This window comes from Capsicum annuum, chromosome 7 (assembly GCF_002878395.1).
Source record: "Capsicum annuum cultivar UCD-10X-F1 chromosome 7, UCD10Xv1.1, whole genome shotgun sequence".
In the NCBI taxonomy this organism is placed as follows: Eukaryota; Viridiplantae; Streptophyta; class Magnoliopsida; order Solanales; family Solanaceae; genus Capsicum; species Capsicum annuum.
Genome location: NC_061117.1, coordinates 145,158,509 through 145,174,814, shown reverse-complemented (window position 1 = coordinate 145,174,814; position 16,306 = coordinate 145,158,509).

Genomic DNA, 16,306 nt, shown 5'->3' with positions numbered 1-16,306 from the left:
CATTCTTGGACAAATTATTTCCTCTTGAAATGAGAAAAGCAAAGATTGAGGAGTTTATGAACTTAAGGTAGGGCTCTATAACTGTTAAGAAGTACTTCTTGAAGTTCAACCAGTTGGCCAAGTATGCTCCTGATTTGATTTCTGACACTCGAGCTAGTATGAGCAAGTTTGTGACATGTGTTTCTAGTTTGGTACTGAAAGATTGTAGGATGGCGATGCTGAATAAGGATGTGGATATGGATGGTTGATGATGCATACACAGTAGATAGAGAAATATAAGATAAGAGAGAGAGATAGAGTGAGGGGTAACAAGAGGACTAGATCTGAGCAACATGAGTATGGTCAGTCTAGGTCCCATGGAGGGAACCGCCCACAGTTCTAGAGCCGTTCATCTATGCCAGCACCTTCATCAGCTAGTGCTCCCACGCCTATAGGTAGGCAGGAGTAAGGGAATAGGTCTTCTATGTCTAGGTCGCAGAACAATGTAAGTAACACACCCCGCTATCCTCTTTGTGCTAAGTATGGTAGAGATTATCCAGGTGAGTGTTTAGCGGATCAGAGGGGTTGTTTTGGTTATGGCAAGCTGGGCCACAAACTTATCGATTGCCCGCATGCGAGGCAGGGGAATAGAGATGTCTGACCTTAGGCACAGACTACTAGTGCACCAGCTCCTGTACCCCATCCCGCCCCAGCTCAGGGTGCTTCATCTAGCACTACTGGCGATCAGCGCTAAAATAAATTCTATGCCTTACCATCCAATCAGGAGTAGGAGAACTCTCTCAACATTTTTACTGGTATGCTCCGTGTCTTTGCTTCGATGTTTATGTGTTTTTAGACCCCAGGTCAAGTTTCTCTTATGTGACCCCATTAGTCACTATGAATTTTGAAATGAGTCCCAAAAAGATCCTTGAGCCTTTCCTAGTTTCCACACCAGTAAGGAGTCAGTGATTGCTAAGCAAGTATACAAAAATTGTCCTGTTACTATTCTTCATAGAGTCAGATTTATTGATTTGCAAGAGTTAGACATGGTGGATTTTGACCTTATTCTGGGTATGGATTGGCTTTATTCTTGCTATGCATATATAGACTGTTGTACCCCTGTGGTCAAGTTTTAGTTTCCTGATGAACCATTTTTTGAGTGGTCCGGGAGTTCAGTATCTCCCAAGAGTCATTTTATCTCCTATCTCAAAGCCAAAAAGATAATATCCAAAGGTTGCATCTATCACCTAGTTAAAGTCAAAGACACTAAGTCCAAGGTTCCAACTATTTAGGTAGTCAACATTGTTCATGAGTTTCTTGATGTTTTTCTAGAAGATCTCCCAGGGGTACCTCCTGATAGAGAGATAGAATTCAAGTTTTACCTTCTTCCCGACACTCAACCTATTTCTATCCCACCTTATCGTATAACACCTGCAAAGCTTAAGGAGTTGAAAGAGCAACTCAAAGATCTTTTAGACAAAGTTTTCATAAGGCCAAGTATTTTTCTTTGGGGCGCACCTATTTTATTTGTGTGAAAGAAAGATGGTTCTTTGCATATGTACATTGACTATCATTACCTTAAAAAGGTTACAGTCAAAAATAAGTATCCTCTTCCAAAAATTGGTGACCTTTTTGATCAGTTGCAAGGTGGGAGTTATTTCTCCAAGATAGTCCTTAGATTCGGCTATCACCAGCTTAAAGTAAGGGGATGAGATATCCCAAAGATAGCTTTCCGAACCTTCTATGGTCACTTTGAGTTTATAGTCATGTCTTTTGGGCTAACCAATGCCCCAACAACCTTTACGGACCTCATGAATTGAGTGTTCAAGCAATATCTTGATATGTTTGTCATTGTTTTCATAGATGACATCCTTGTGTACTCCTGTACTAAGAACGACCATGCAGACCACCTTAGAATTGTCTTGCAAACTCTTAAAGATCACCAGTTGTTCATCAAATTAAGTGTGAATTTTGGCTAAGATCAATAGCCTTTCTAGGTCATGTCATTTCAACTGAAGGCACTAGAGTTGATCCCCAAAAGACAGAAGCTGTAAGAAATTATCCTAGACCTATTTCCCCGTCTGATATTAGAAGTTTCTTGTGTCTAGCTGGCTACTACTGCCATTTTGTTGAAGCTTTCTCTTCTATTGTGTCTCCCATGACCCGGTTGACCCAAAAAAAGTTAAGTTCCAGTGGTCAGATTCCTGTGAGAAGAGTTTTTAGGAGTTGAAGATTTGACCTACTTCAACCCCTATATTGACTTTGCCTAATGGTATAGATGGTTTTGTGGTGTATTATGATACCTCTAGATTTGTTTTAGGTTGTATGTTGATGTAAAGAGGTAAGGTTATATCATATGCCTCTAGATAGTTGAAGCCGCATAAAAAAACTACCCAAGCTATGATTTTGAATTAGCTGTTGTGGTCTTTGCCTTGAAAATCTGGAGACATTATCTTTATGGTGTCCATGTTGATGTGTTTACTGATCATAAGAGCCTGTATTATGTATTTACTTAGAGGGAGTTGAACCTTAGATAGAGGAGGTGGTTAGAATTGTTAAAAAACTATGATATACGTATGTTGTATCACCTGGGCAAGGCCAATGTAGTGGCAGATGCCCTTAGCAGGTTGTCTATGGGTAGTGTTCCTCATATAGAGGAAGGTAAGAAAGAGTTAGCTCATGATATGCATTATTTAGCTAGATTAGGTGTTAGCTTGCTTGATTCAGCTTAGGGAAGTGCTTTTGTGTAGAGTAATTCTGAATCCTCTTTAGTTTCAGAAATGAAGGAGAAGCAAGACAGAGATCCTAGTTTGGTCAGATTGAAGGATTCAGTTAAGGACCAAAAGGTAGAGGGTTTCTCCCAAGGGGGAAATGGCGTGTTGAGATTGCAGGGTAGGTTGTGTGTTTCGTGTTTTGATGATCTGAGGTAGAGGATTATGGCTGAAGCGCATGGCGTGCGGTATTCTATCTATCCCGATGCTACCAAGATACACCACGACTTGTGGGAAATCTATTGGTGGAATGATATGAAGAAGGATATAGCTGAGCTTGTAGCAAAGTATGCAACGTGCCAAAAGGTTAAGGTAGAGTACCAAATTCCTGGTGGTGTGATGCAAGAGTTTGGTATATCCACTTGGAAGTTGGAAGAGGTGAATATAGACTTCATGACTGGTTTACCTCTTTCACATCATCATCATGATTCTATTTGGGTTGTTGTAGACAGGCTGACTAAGTCTGCGTATTTCTTGCCTGTGCACACATCTTATATAGATGAGGATTATGCTAGGTTGTACATCCGAGAGTTTGTCAAGTTGCATGGAGTTTCCTTGTCTATCATTTTGGATAGGGGTACTCAATTTACTTCTCAATTTTGGAGAGCATTTCAGTAGGGTCTAGGTACGTAAGTTCATTTGAGTTCTGCTTTTTATTCGCAAACAGATGGTAAGGCTGAGAGGACCATTCAGACTCTAGAAGGTATGTTGAGGGCATGTGCTCTTGATTTCAAAGGTAGTTAGGAGGAGCATTTTTCATTGATAGAGTTTTCTTATAACAATAGTTACCATGCTAGCATCGAGATAGAACCATTTGAGGGTTTGTGTAGTAGAAGATGTAGATCACCCATAGGTTGGTTTAAAGTAGGTGAAGCTGCATTGATTGGACCTGAGGTGGTATTCGAGGCTATGGAAAAGGTAAATTTGATTAGAGAATGGTTGAAGACAGCTCAGAGTCATCAAAAGTCATATGCTAATGTGAGGAGAGGGGATCTTGAGTTTGAGGTGGGTGATTTTATGTACTTAAAGATTTTACCCATGAAAAGGTTAAAGAGGGTTGGTAAAAAAGGAAAGCTTAGTCCCTGTTATGTGGGCACCTATAGAGTCTTGAGTCATTTTGGTAAAGTAGCTTATAAAGTTGAGTTGCCCGCAGAGTTATCAGCCGTTCATCCTATTTTTCATGTCTCCATGCTTAAGAAGCATATTGGTGATTATGTTATAGTAGATCCTTCGGAGAGTGCTATTATTCAGAATAGTCTTTCATTCGATGAGATTCCTATTGAGATCCTAGATTTTCAGATTCGTAGACTAAGGAAAAAAGAGGTTCCCTTGGTCAAAGTTGTGTGGCAGAACTAGTCAGTTGAGGGCGCTTCTTGGGAGGCAGAAGCAGACATGCGATCCAAGTACCCGCACCTCTTTTCCGTGAGTTTAGATTAAGCCGAATGTATTATTCTTCCTTACTTCAGCCCTTCTAAATCTAAACTTCAGCTATATATCTATTCTTTCATGAGTTCCTACAATTTTCGAAGTATTCAAGAGTTTAGAAAGATTTTGAGCCATTTAGTAAATTGCTTCAGCTATGTGTACTCAGTTTTTCCTGTGTTCTTGATCTAACAAGCGACATTTGAGGATGAATGTTCCAAAGGGGGAGATATTGTAAGACCCCATAAAAGTTCTCTCGTAGTTATTATCTCCCAAAACATCCAAGAGCTAAGGTTTCTCCCTCAAGATCAAATCCAAAACCCTTCTCTAAGAAATTCAAAAACTCACTATTGATTCTACAAATTGAGTTGAGATTCATGTTCCCCCAAGTAAAAGGCTTCAATAACCTTCTCTCAAGAGTAAGAAGAAGAGTCTCAAACAAGTTTGTTCATCTAAGTAACAATATAATATATGTGGGGTTTTGAATAAGGTTATTCCTTTCACCCTTGTGCCCAAAGACTTATTTTAAACTATAAGTTTTCTGCAATTTATGAGATTTTACATGAAATTGAATTAGGGTTTTTTCACCCGTTGTGATTGGTTGCAAGCTTTTGATGTTTCCCATGAATTAAAAGTCAAATAGCATAATTTTATATGTTTTCTTAAGAAATTAAAGCTAGGTTTATACCCTATGTTGTTATTCCTTGAGAATTTAATGGTTGCAATGCTCTAGAAATTGAAATATATGAGCACGTTGAGATTTTGAGAAAAATTGCTGTAAATTCCAGATTTCTATATGATTTATGAGTCCATATGATGTCTAGTATGCATTTTGATGAGTCTTAACTTGAGATTTGATTATGGGTCATTAAGCCGAACTTGAGATTCGCAAGTTCGTGAACTTTTGTGCTATAAGCACGCATGATTTGTGTACTTTGAGATTATTGAGAATGTTTTGACTTTAATGGTCATAGTAGCTTTGAAATCCACTTTATTAAATGAGATTACAGATTTTGTAGTTGGGTTCTTTATGAACCACGAGATTATTTTTAAAGTGGATTTCCATGAGATGAGCTTATCTAACTAAAGGGAGTAGTATTTAGCACTGAGTTGGGTAAGTTACTACGGTTTCATACCCCAGAACTACATGCCACTGTAGTATTGAGATTTATTGGCGAGGCCGAGATAAGTGATCACTGAGTTGAGGTTATACTCCCTAGAAAGAGTATGACGCCTCTCCCCAACCTGAGGTTTCTTCCTTAGGAGGACAAGACGTTGGACTAAATGTAGCTCGCATGGTTTATGTCGGTTAAGATACCCTCCCTAAAGTATTTTTCCTTGAGATAGAATATTTTCCCTAAAGTTTTGAGATAAGTGATTTTCCCTAATAGTAAGATTTTTAAAATAGTTTCTTGAAGTAAAATTTTCCGAAGAAAAAAGTAGTTTTCTCTACTAGTAAGAGTTATAGAATTCCGAGACTCATCCACAACTCTCCATCCCCCTCATTCTAAGCCTCGACGTAGGTCACCAACTCCTTGATGGGCACGATAAAATCTTTTTGATTTCCTTAAAGCCGCCTTATGACATTTGTTTCACACTCTTGTTGATCAATAGGTTTCTACCATCTTCTTTGTATACTTAAATCCATTGTGTTTACTATGAGGGGAGACTCTTAGATCACAAGGTCAGCTCTTTCTCCCAAGTTCAATGGCTCTACTAGCTGAGTTGCTAACTCTCCCTAAAGAGCAACATCCCTCTCAAAGTTGTTGAAAAAAGCCATGACCTACTTTTCTGCAAAGAAAAAACATAAAAAGAAAACTGGTAAGAAGAAAAAATCTAAAAAAAATCATAAAATTATTCCAGACCCATGGTTGGCACCAAATAGTTTACTATTAACTTTGGGACAATTATATTTGTAGGTTTGTCAAGAGCACAATTATAGTCTTAACTTTCTGTTAGTAGCGTGACTTTGTAAGAGAGTAAATAAACTTAATTAATAACACAAACAACAAAAAAATTAGAGATTGAATACAAATGTGAAGGGCAATGAGTCCACAGTTCTTTTAGCTATGAGCAAGTCATGACCGCGATTGTAAGGTAAGTGGGCATAGCAACAAGAAAACAGTAAAACAGATAAGGAATATAGAGTAATATTAAGAACAAAGCTAATGATTTTTATTTCTTGAGGATAGAGAGGAGCAGAAATTAGATCCCTAACAATGGAGAGGGGGTGACTATTTATAGGGTGACAGGACTATTTAAGGCCAATAAGAGAGTACCACTTGTTCTTGAGCCACTGAAGAGTACCAACCCACTAGTGTGTCAGACACAATTCCGCCAAGAGTTGTATGAGCTTTTGAGACCCCTAGCACATTTTCCTTTCATTTGCTTTTTAGTGTATGATCACCAACTCAGTCAGTCTTGGGATACTTTGCTCTTGTTCGAGTGGACTTTTCCTTGCATCGACATCGCTCTCCAAATGATGACATCATGGGTCAGTTTTTTGCTAGATCCAACCCTAGTGGGCCTGATTTCTTTCAAATCTTATTTTACCCCGTACATAAAGGTCTATCACTAATAGTCTTTTGGTGTAAATTTTTCAATATAAAATGAGGGATAGTATCATTGTGAATGATTACTTTAATATTTTGGAGGATGCTCATCTTATCCCAATAATGAATAACTCTTTAGCATTTGAAAGTTATGTAGTAAATAGTTTTCTTTTTCGCTAAAGGAATAGAAGGAAAATATTTAAGGGAAGAAACTTTAGATTATATAAATAGGAATTTTCAGAAAGTCTATTATGATTACACAATAAAAGAAATAATTTGTTTTTTTAATTTTTCGGGGGAGGGGGTATTTGTAGGTCCCAAATTCAAATGATTTTCAGTTTTATTTCTTAGGGAGTAGTAACTTTAACTGTGAATTTCTTTTCTTTTAAGAACCCACATCAACTTGTCATAATTATTGCATAAGTAGTAAGATAAAACTTTTGTATATTATGTTGGATTTCATGCGGCAGTTCGAAGGAAATAAAGGAGAAGGACCAAATGCCATGATCGATAAGTGATGAAACTATGTCACGATTATTAAAATGTCCCTGGATAAGTTTTTTAAGGGTTTGTTTTGGTGTCATCAATGGTTCATTCCACAAATTAGTGTGGTCGTCATTGGTTATTTTCCAAATTAACCCATTTTGACAGTAATTTTACCCTTTGTTTATAGATTTTCATACGTGAGAGATAGAGTCGTTTTGTGTCTTTGTGTTAAGAGGGGGATATACAATATATCCAAAAATTACACTCTATAAAGGTTTAAGACTCTTTATTACACCAAATAAATCTACTTTTAAATATTTATAAAACTAAATAACTAAGAACATTATATGACATATTAGATTTACTAAAGAGTTTTTAAAATATTTCTTTATTTATTCAAAAATAATTTTTAATTAATTTAATAGGATTAAATTTAGGTATTTCCAATTACCTATATATATATATTTAAAATAAAACTAAAAGCAAAATAAGAAGTCAAGTGGTAGCACAAAAATAAATCAAGTGACAATTTTAAGACAAAGTTAAAAAAATATGTGAAAAAAAAATTGAATTGAAAGATTAAGTATTTGAATTTGAAATACATTATTCCTTTTTTAAAAAAAAAATCATTATCTTAGTAAATAGAAACCCACAGTTGAAGAGTTCTAATATACTGAAAGTTGGAATTCTTATCATCAAGCATGTTTTCATAAGGAACTCTTATTGGATCCTCCTTTGGAAGAATATTGTAAGACCCCGCAAAGTTCCCTCGTAGTCCGGGCCTTAGAGTGTGTCAAGTGAAGTGTAATTTCGACCCTAAAAGATTGAGGAGAGACTTACCAAGTGATTGGTATTTAAATCATATATAATTTTCTTAAATTTGACTTTTTTTCATGTAGAGAATTGAATTAGCTTTCCAACGATACCAATTTCGTCCAAATCCAACATCGGGGTGAGAAGTTATGGCCATTTTACTGAGGATGTCGGAATCACCCAGGAGCGACGAATGATCCAACAGACAATCGAGTCTTCGAAGGACCATCTCAACCAAGGCATAAACTCCCTTTCTTGGCCCAAGTGCGATGGCCAGGACAACGGACCATCAAGGCTACGACGGATCGTCGTTGGGACCATCGCACTCAGACAGTGTGGCCTCATCCTGGCTAACGTGTGATAGACGACCTGACGGACTATCGGGTATGCAACGGGCCATCTCTAAGACCGTCGCATCGAGGTAGTGTGTTCATTTTCTGGCCAACGTACAAAGGACGATCTGACGGACTGTCAGATTTGCGATTGACCATCGCTTTAATCGTCGCAGGCCCCATTCAATGTTTTTAACTCATTTTAACAAGGGGCTTTTCAGTCTTTCCACTCTTTTATCAACCATATATATTTCAATCAAATCAAATGGCTTCATTCACCATCGAAAACACAAGAGAGCTAGGGTTTCTCCCTCAAGATCAAACCTAAAACCCTTCTCCAAGAAATCCAAGAACTCACCATGGATTCTACAAATTGAGTTGAGATTTGAGTTCTCCAAGTTCAAAGGTTGAAAGAACTCTCTCTCAAGAGTAAGAAGAAGAGTTTAGAGCAAGCTCGTTCATCCAATTTCATAATCTAAGGTATGTGAGGTTTTGAACAAGAGTAATCCTTTCATCCTTGAGCCCAAAGGCTTATTTAAATTATGATTTTCTGCAATCTATGAGATTTTACATAAATTTGAATTAGGTTTTTTCACCCATTATTATTGATTGCAATATTTTGATGTTTCCCATAAATTGAGAGTCTAATGGCATGATTTTTTCATGTTTTCTTAAGAAATTGCAGCTAGGCCTATACCCCATGATTTTAATCCTTGAGAAGTTAATAGTTGAAATGTTTAAGATATTAAAGTATATGAGTATGTTGAGATTTTAAGACAAATTGCTGAAATTTCAAAATTTCTACATGAGTTATGAACCTATATGCTATCTATTATGTTTTTGATGAGTTTTATCTTGAGAATGAATTATGGATTAGTGAACCCTACTTGAGATTTGCAATTTTATGAACTCTTATGCTATAAGCACCCATGATTTGAGTATTTTAAGATTATTGAGGAATGTTTTGACCCAATGGTCATGGAGTTTTGAAATGTACTTCACCACATGAGATTACAGATTTGATTATTGGGTTCTTATTGAACCATGAGATTATTCTAAAGTGGATTTTCATGAGATGAGCGAGATAATCTAAGGGGAGTAATATTTAGCATCGATTTGGGTAAGTTACTATGATTTCTTACCCCAAAAATATGTGCCACCGTAGGTTGGGCCTGAGCTCGAGATAATTTTTGGGCCTAAGACAGAGATATTGGGCCCGAGACCAAGATAAGTGATCTCTGAATTAAGGTTATACTCCCTGGAAAGAGTATGACACTCCTCCCCAATGTGGGGTCTCTTTCTTAAGAGGACAAAACATTGGACTCCATGTAACTGGCATGGTTTATGTCGGTTAAGAGAACCTCCCTTGATACAAGTTATTTTTCCTAATAGTAAAGTTGCAGATTCGCTCCCTAAGACTAAAGTATTTTTCCTTGATATAAGTATTTTTTCCTAAAGCTTGAAACGAGATATTTTCCTAAAGTGAATGAAATGCCTTCAAGTATGTTTCAAAGTTATATGATTCCGAATTTCAAGTACTTGAGTTCAAAAGAGTTATGAGTTCTTGAGCATTAAAGAAGTTTTACTCTCCATGAGACATATGAATGAGTTGAAAGTATTGTTTAAAGTTTCCTTTAGCCTATGGGTAATGAGAATAAGAGAAGATTACCGATTTCAAAGTTAAACTATGATGACTCACGAGATTTGTGTTACATGCTCCATTCTACATGAATCATGAGCTTTGCATTTTATACTTATTCGAGCAGTGTGAGTCATTACTTATTGCATGCATGATTTGATTAAAAGTATTGATGTTGTTTTATATAAATTCATGCACCCCCACATACTCAGTATATTCCTAAGTGCTGATCCACATATACGTCTATGTGCTACATTGTCTTATAATATAGGTTCAGGTACTCTGTCCCAGCCTCGTCAGTGACTTCTGATTACTTCTGTCTACATTCATACAGTGGTGAGTCCTCATGGATCGAGGACCTATCTTCAAACATTTCTACATTTGAGAGACTATGTTATTACTTTCAGTTCATTTCGAGTCAGTTGGGGACCTATCCCAATGTCTCTCTAGTTTATGGGTTAGTAGAGGCTTTGTCAGAGTAGTTATCAGATTGTGATTGTGTTGCGAATTCCAGTATTATGGTTGTTTGGATCGAATATTTTCTCTGTATCTCCCTTCATATGATATGACTATGCTAGTGTTTGAATTACTTCATCTTGAAATGAGTGTTATTAGTAGGAACAGGATCAAAGGGTTAGCTTGGGCATACTTGTGCCTTAAGCACCGTGTAACATTCCAGGAGGCAATTTCAGGTCATTACAAATATATTCTTAAACCACACATACTAATTAAAATGCTAGTATCATGGTTAGTAGTAGAGCCGTCAATATGGGTCAAGCTCGATGGGCCGGCTCGACTCGGCCTGTAATTTGATAGAGTTGGGCTTCAATTTTTTAGACCATTTAAGAACAGGGCTTTTTAGCCCAGCCTGGATAAGCCTGTGGCCTGTGGGGCTTGAGCAATGTTGGTTGGGCTCTCCCGTGGGCCGGTCCATAAGTCAAATACTGCAACTATTTAGATTTCTTATTAGTATTTTTATTTGGTTTGAAGAATATCATGTAAAAAGTTATTTAATTTTGCTATTAGGAGTATTTTTTGGGGTGTTGGAGACTTGATTAACAAGTATTAACACTATGTAATATTGTCTGGTAATATTTATGTTTATTAATATTCTAAAATTAAATTGTAAAATATTACTATTTTTTAAAAAGTGGGTTAGCCCGTGAAGCCCGCAGCCCACAGAGTAATGGTGTGAGCTTGGTATTTTTGGCCCATCATTTTGATGGACCAACCCAGCTTGGCCTGTCAAACTCAAAGCCTGTGTGGGCTAGCCCAGATGTGCTGGGTCGACCCGTATTGACAGCTCTAGTTAGTAGATAACAAGGGATTTGTGTTGACAAGTCCCACAATTAAATGTTCCCTGTCCACACCTTTCAACCAACCAATTGGCTCATTAATCTTAGTCAACTATTGTCATTGACTCTTACTATTTCAAACCTATATCATATTGAATTTATTGATAGTAATAATAATAAATAACTAATAATAGGAGGAGGAGGAGTACGTATAGTAATGGATAAAAAAATTAAACGAAAGATTAAAAATAAAAAATAAAGGACTAAGTCATCGATAGGCCCTCAAACTTGTTTCAAAAATTCACTTAGACCCCTCAACTGAGGCATGTATGTACCTATCAGGCACCTCAAGTGCTAAAATTGGTACCTACCAGGCCCAAAATGCTGATTTAGCAAGGAGAGTGTGCTACACTCTCATTGGGCGTGTGAATCGGAAAAAATAATAATATATTATTTTTTTAATTAAAAAACTTATACTTTAATTATTTTAGTAATATAATTTTTAATTTTTTTTAAAAAAAAGACACCCAACCCTCCCGCCCGCTTTCATCGTCGTCTTCATCTCGTCAACCCCTAATCCCCCACCCCGCCCACCCCTTCCCATCATCGTCATCATAAACACCCTTTTTTTTCTCGTCATCGTCACCACAACTCCCACCCCACCCCTTCCTGTCATCGTCATTGAAAACACCCTCTCTCTTCCCATCATCATCATCACTACCCCTATTTTCATCGTCGTCTTCATCTCATCAACATCAAAGAAAATCTTGGCAAATAACCAATGACCACATATCAACTACAAACAAATTATAATGCAATTATCATCAATGATGATTTTTCAATCCAAATATGCATTTGGAGAATATACTCAAAAAAATGAGCAATATTAGGATTTAATCACTCTTCTTCCTCCTTTTTTTCCCTCGAGTTGGTCTACTGCTTCCACTTTGGAAGACATTAACAACTTCTTAAAATTGACCATTTTCAAACGAAGGATGAAAGGAGGTTAACAAAGAGTAATTAGAGACACCAGATAAACTCTCCACCAAAATCGGGGATTCAAAATCAAGATTCCATTGAAAAGACTCAATAGAATTAGGTGAAGTGTTGCTAAGAAGACTAGAGAAATAATCCTGTGGATTAATGATGACAGATTGAGGCGAATTCAAAACTAGGAAGATTATTGAATATTGTACTAGTACCATTTTGTACAAAATCATTTCTTGGATCTATTGGAATTGAAGGGTGCCTAAAAATGAAAGCATCAGGAGAATGAAAAAGTTATTCTTGAAATAGGGCTTCCATGGAAGTTGCTTTCAGCTACTGAATTATGAAGATAATTGACTAAAGAAATCAAGAATCAAAAATAATGAAACAAAAATAGTAAGTTGATTTTGCTCAAAACCAAAGCTTGATGGTGACTGGAAAGCCTCAAACAACGAAGGAGAAAAAGGGTTGGGTGTATGCGCGTGTGCATATCGGAAGGGGAATGGACCCATAATTTTCTTTACACTACCAGAAAAAATGGAAGTTTTTGAGTAGAAGATGAGGAAAAAGGGAGTGGGGGGAGTAGGGGCAGGGCAGGGGATGTTTAGTTTTTTTTAAAAAAAAAGTTATAATTCTGTTTTAATTATAATTTAATTAATTATGGAATATTTTTTAATTAGTTTTGAATTCATTGCCAAGTATCACTTTTTAATTCATCATTTTTGCCACATCAGCGCGCGTGTGTTGCACACATTTGAGCTTTTGGATGATTAACAAAAAATGCTTGATTAGATCAAAATTTGGGTAGGTTAGGAGCCTGATAGGTACAGACCTTAGTTGAGGGGTCTAAGTGAATTTTTGAGAGAAATTTAGGTGTCTAGCGATGACTTAAGTCAAAAATAAAATATGATTATAACCCAAGTAGCATTACTAATAATGATTATAAAAAAAATAGTGATTATATCGCAAATGATCAGGACTTTCAGCAACTAAAAAAATCGTGATATTATTTAGTTAATGCTACTTCTTAACCCAACTCATCCTAAATTTCAGAAATTAAAAAGATATTCTAGCCAATGACAATTTTAAATTTACATTGATTATAGCTACCTCTATAATTTTAGAGTTTAAGTTTTATCTCAACTCTTAGTGCTTTTCATTATTTAATTTGATTTGAATTTAAAATAGTGTTATCCAATCCTTTATCATTATCTCTATGTAAATCAAACACTACAACATTATTATAAATACATAAACATATTTTTTTGATAAATAAACAACAGTAGCAATATGTGGTAGCACTTGTAAGTAGTAATAGCGGTAATAATAAAAATAATAATTATAATAATAAGAAAATCGTTTGGATTGATTTCAAAGTTTTCTCTAATTAAAATTTGTAAATTATAGGATAAATATGCATTTTTATTTGAAAGGAACTAAGGAAACAATAATAAAATAATTTTCTTATAACAAATTGATATGATATAATATTTAGATTTGAAATTAAACAGAATTTGAATGGGAATGAAATTTTAACTTCTTAACATTTTCTAAATTTATAATATTTATTATCATTATAAATATATATTAATAATAATAAAAATTTAAATATTAAAACAAAAATAAAAATATAATAGTAATAATAATAAATACAACATAGGAACAAATAAATAAATAATATAATATAATAAATGAACTCTTACTATTCATAAACATTTTCCTTTTAATGTTTTAAAAATATATTTAAATATTAAATAAAAGATAATAATATTAATATAACTAATATTAATAATAATAGTATACCTGAAGTGGTAGTACTTTTAAATTTTTTAAAAAATAAATGTAGTAGTAGTACTGGATAACAACAACAACAATATATATATATATATAGAGAGAGAGAGAGATTATAAGATAATATACATTATATTTGAAAAAAGTAAAGGATAAGAAAGAATAATAAACTAATTAATATAACTAATATTAATAATAATAGTATACAAGTAGTAGTAGTAGTACTTTTAACTTTTTTAAAAAACAAATGTAGTAGTAGTACTGGATAACAACAACAACAACAATACTATATATATATGTATATATATATATATGTATATGTATATATATATACATATATGTGTGTATATATATACATATATGTGTGTGTATATATATGTACATATATTTATAAAGAGAGAGAGAGATTATAAGATAATATATATAATATTTCAAAAAAGTAAAGGATAAGAAAAAATAATAAACTAATCTTATTTTAATAAATTAATATAATATTTGAATTTGAATTTGAATGAAATTTGAATTGGAATGGAATTTCAACTTCTTAACCTCTCTTATATATACCTCTAGAAGATTAGCTTATTCATGAATTTACTTACTGTTAAAATTTCTACCGCTTTTTGATATTACATTTTTCATTTTATATGCAGGAAGGATATGATATTATTTAAAGCGTAAAGAGGTATAATAATTTTCTTATTTTCTTTTCCTGAATCAGTTAAATGTTCATGATATTCATAAAATGTTTGTGATAGACAACTACATGTTAGCTAATAGGAGGAAAGCAAGAAGAGGCACTATTCTTTCATGGCAAGGCAAGACAAAATTCATGACAACTTTGGTCTTACAAAATTATTAATATTATGTTAATGAAATTATGTTTAGAAAATATTAGTTTTGTGACATAATTTTTCTTGCTTTTCAACTTACGTTTGATTTTGGGTACAATTTTGTAAAATTTGAATATAAATTATTAGTAATAGTAGCAATATTATTACTATTATTGTTTTTGTTGTTGTTCTTATCATCATTATTATTATTATTATTATTATTATTATTATTATTATTATTATTATTATTATTATTATTAATAATAATAATAATAATAATAATAACAATAATAATAATAATAGTAATAATAATAATAATACACAGAAAAAATTGACCTTACACGTTTGTTTGATTGTTTATACAGATTATTATTATTTTAATACTATATAATTCGTTTAATTGTTTATATAGACTTGGTTATGAAAATTGTAGGACGAAAAGTGGGGGTGATTCATTTCATTGTTGAACAAAATGATAATTAAAATTTTTTAATATAAAAATATAATATTAGATCTTTTAAAAGGGATATGATTTACTATGCTAAAAAAAGACATCACAATCTTAATAGAATTTTAAAAAATAAATTGATGTTAGGGTATAGAGGTGGACTGAAATAAGAAAAGATTAAAAAAATTAAAAAATAAAAAGAAATATTGGATAAGGGTGGGTGAGGTAAGACTGACTTCCTTTTATGAAAAAACTTAATTTTTTGGGGGCAGGGGCGGGAGGACGGGGAAGTAGGGGTGGTGGGTTATAGGTGGGGGGTGAATGTGAAATTTGTTGGGGTGGGTGATTTTGAGAGTGGTAAGAGAGATTTTAATTGAATTAATTAAAAAGATATAATTATAAGTATAAATAAAATACTTAAAGATATTAATGATAAAATCAAACAATGAAAAATTATGAACAATAGAATTAAGTCTGAAAACTTAAAAGAAAAAATAAAATACATACACTTGGTTTTTGAATTGAAAAAATAAGTTGCATACACTTAGTTTTTGAATCCAAATAAAAAAAATTAAATTTGAAATTAGAAATTTTGTAATTGACACAATTAAGTACTTTCGGTATTTTGAAATGGAAGACAGGGAATGTACTTACATATCATAATCAATTAAAAATCTATATATATAGTTGTTGAAATTTGAAATATAGTTGTACATTTTTTAATTGTTTTTGCATTTCACTAAGAAATAATATGATGGTTAAATTTTTTTCAAGTAATACAATTTTTAAACTTTTTAAAAGTAATATAATTTAACATATATATTTTAATATAAAATAATTTAAAATAATAGTTTAATATTATTCATGCATCGCACGGGTACGTATACTAGTATATATATATATATATAAAAGCAAAACTAAAAGCATTACAAGAAGTCAAGTGGTAGCACAATAGAAAGTC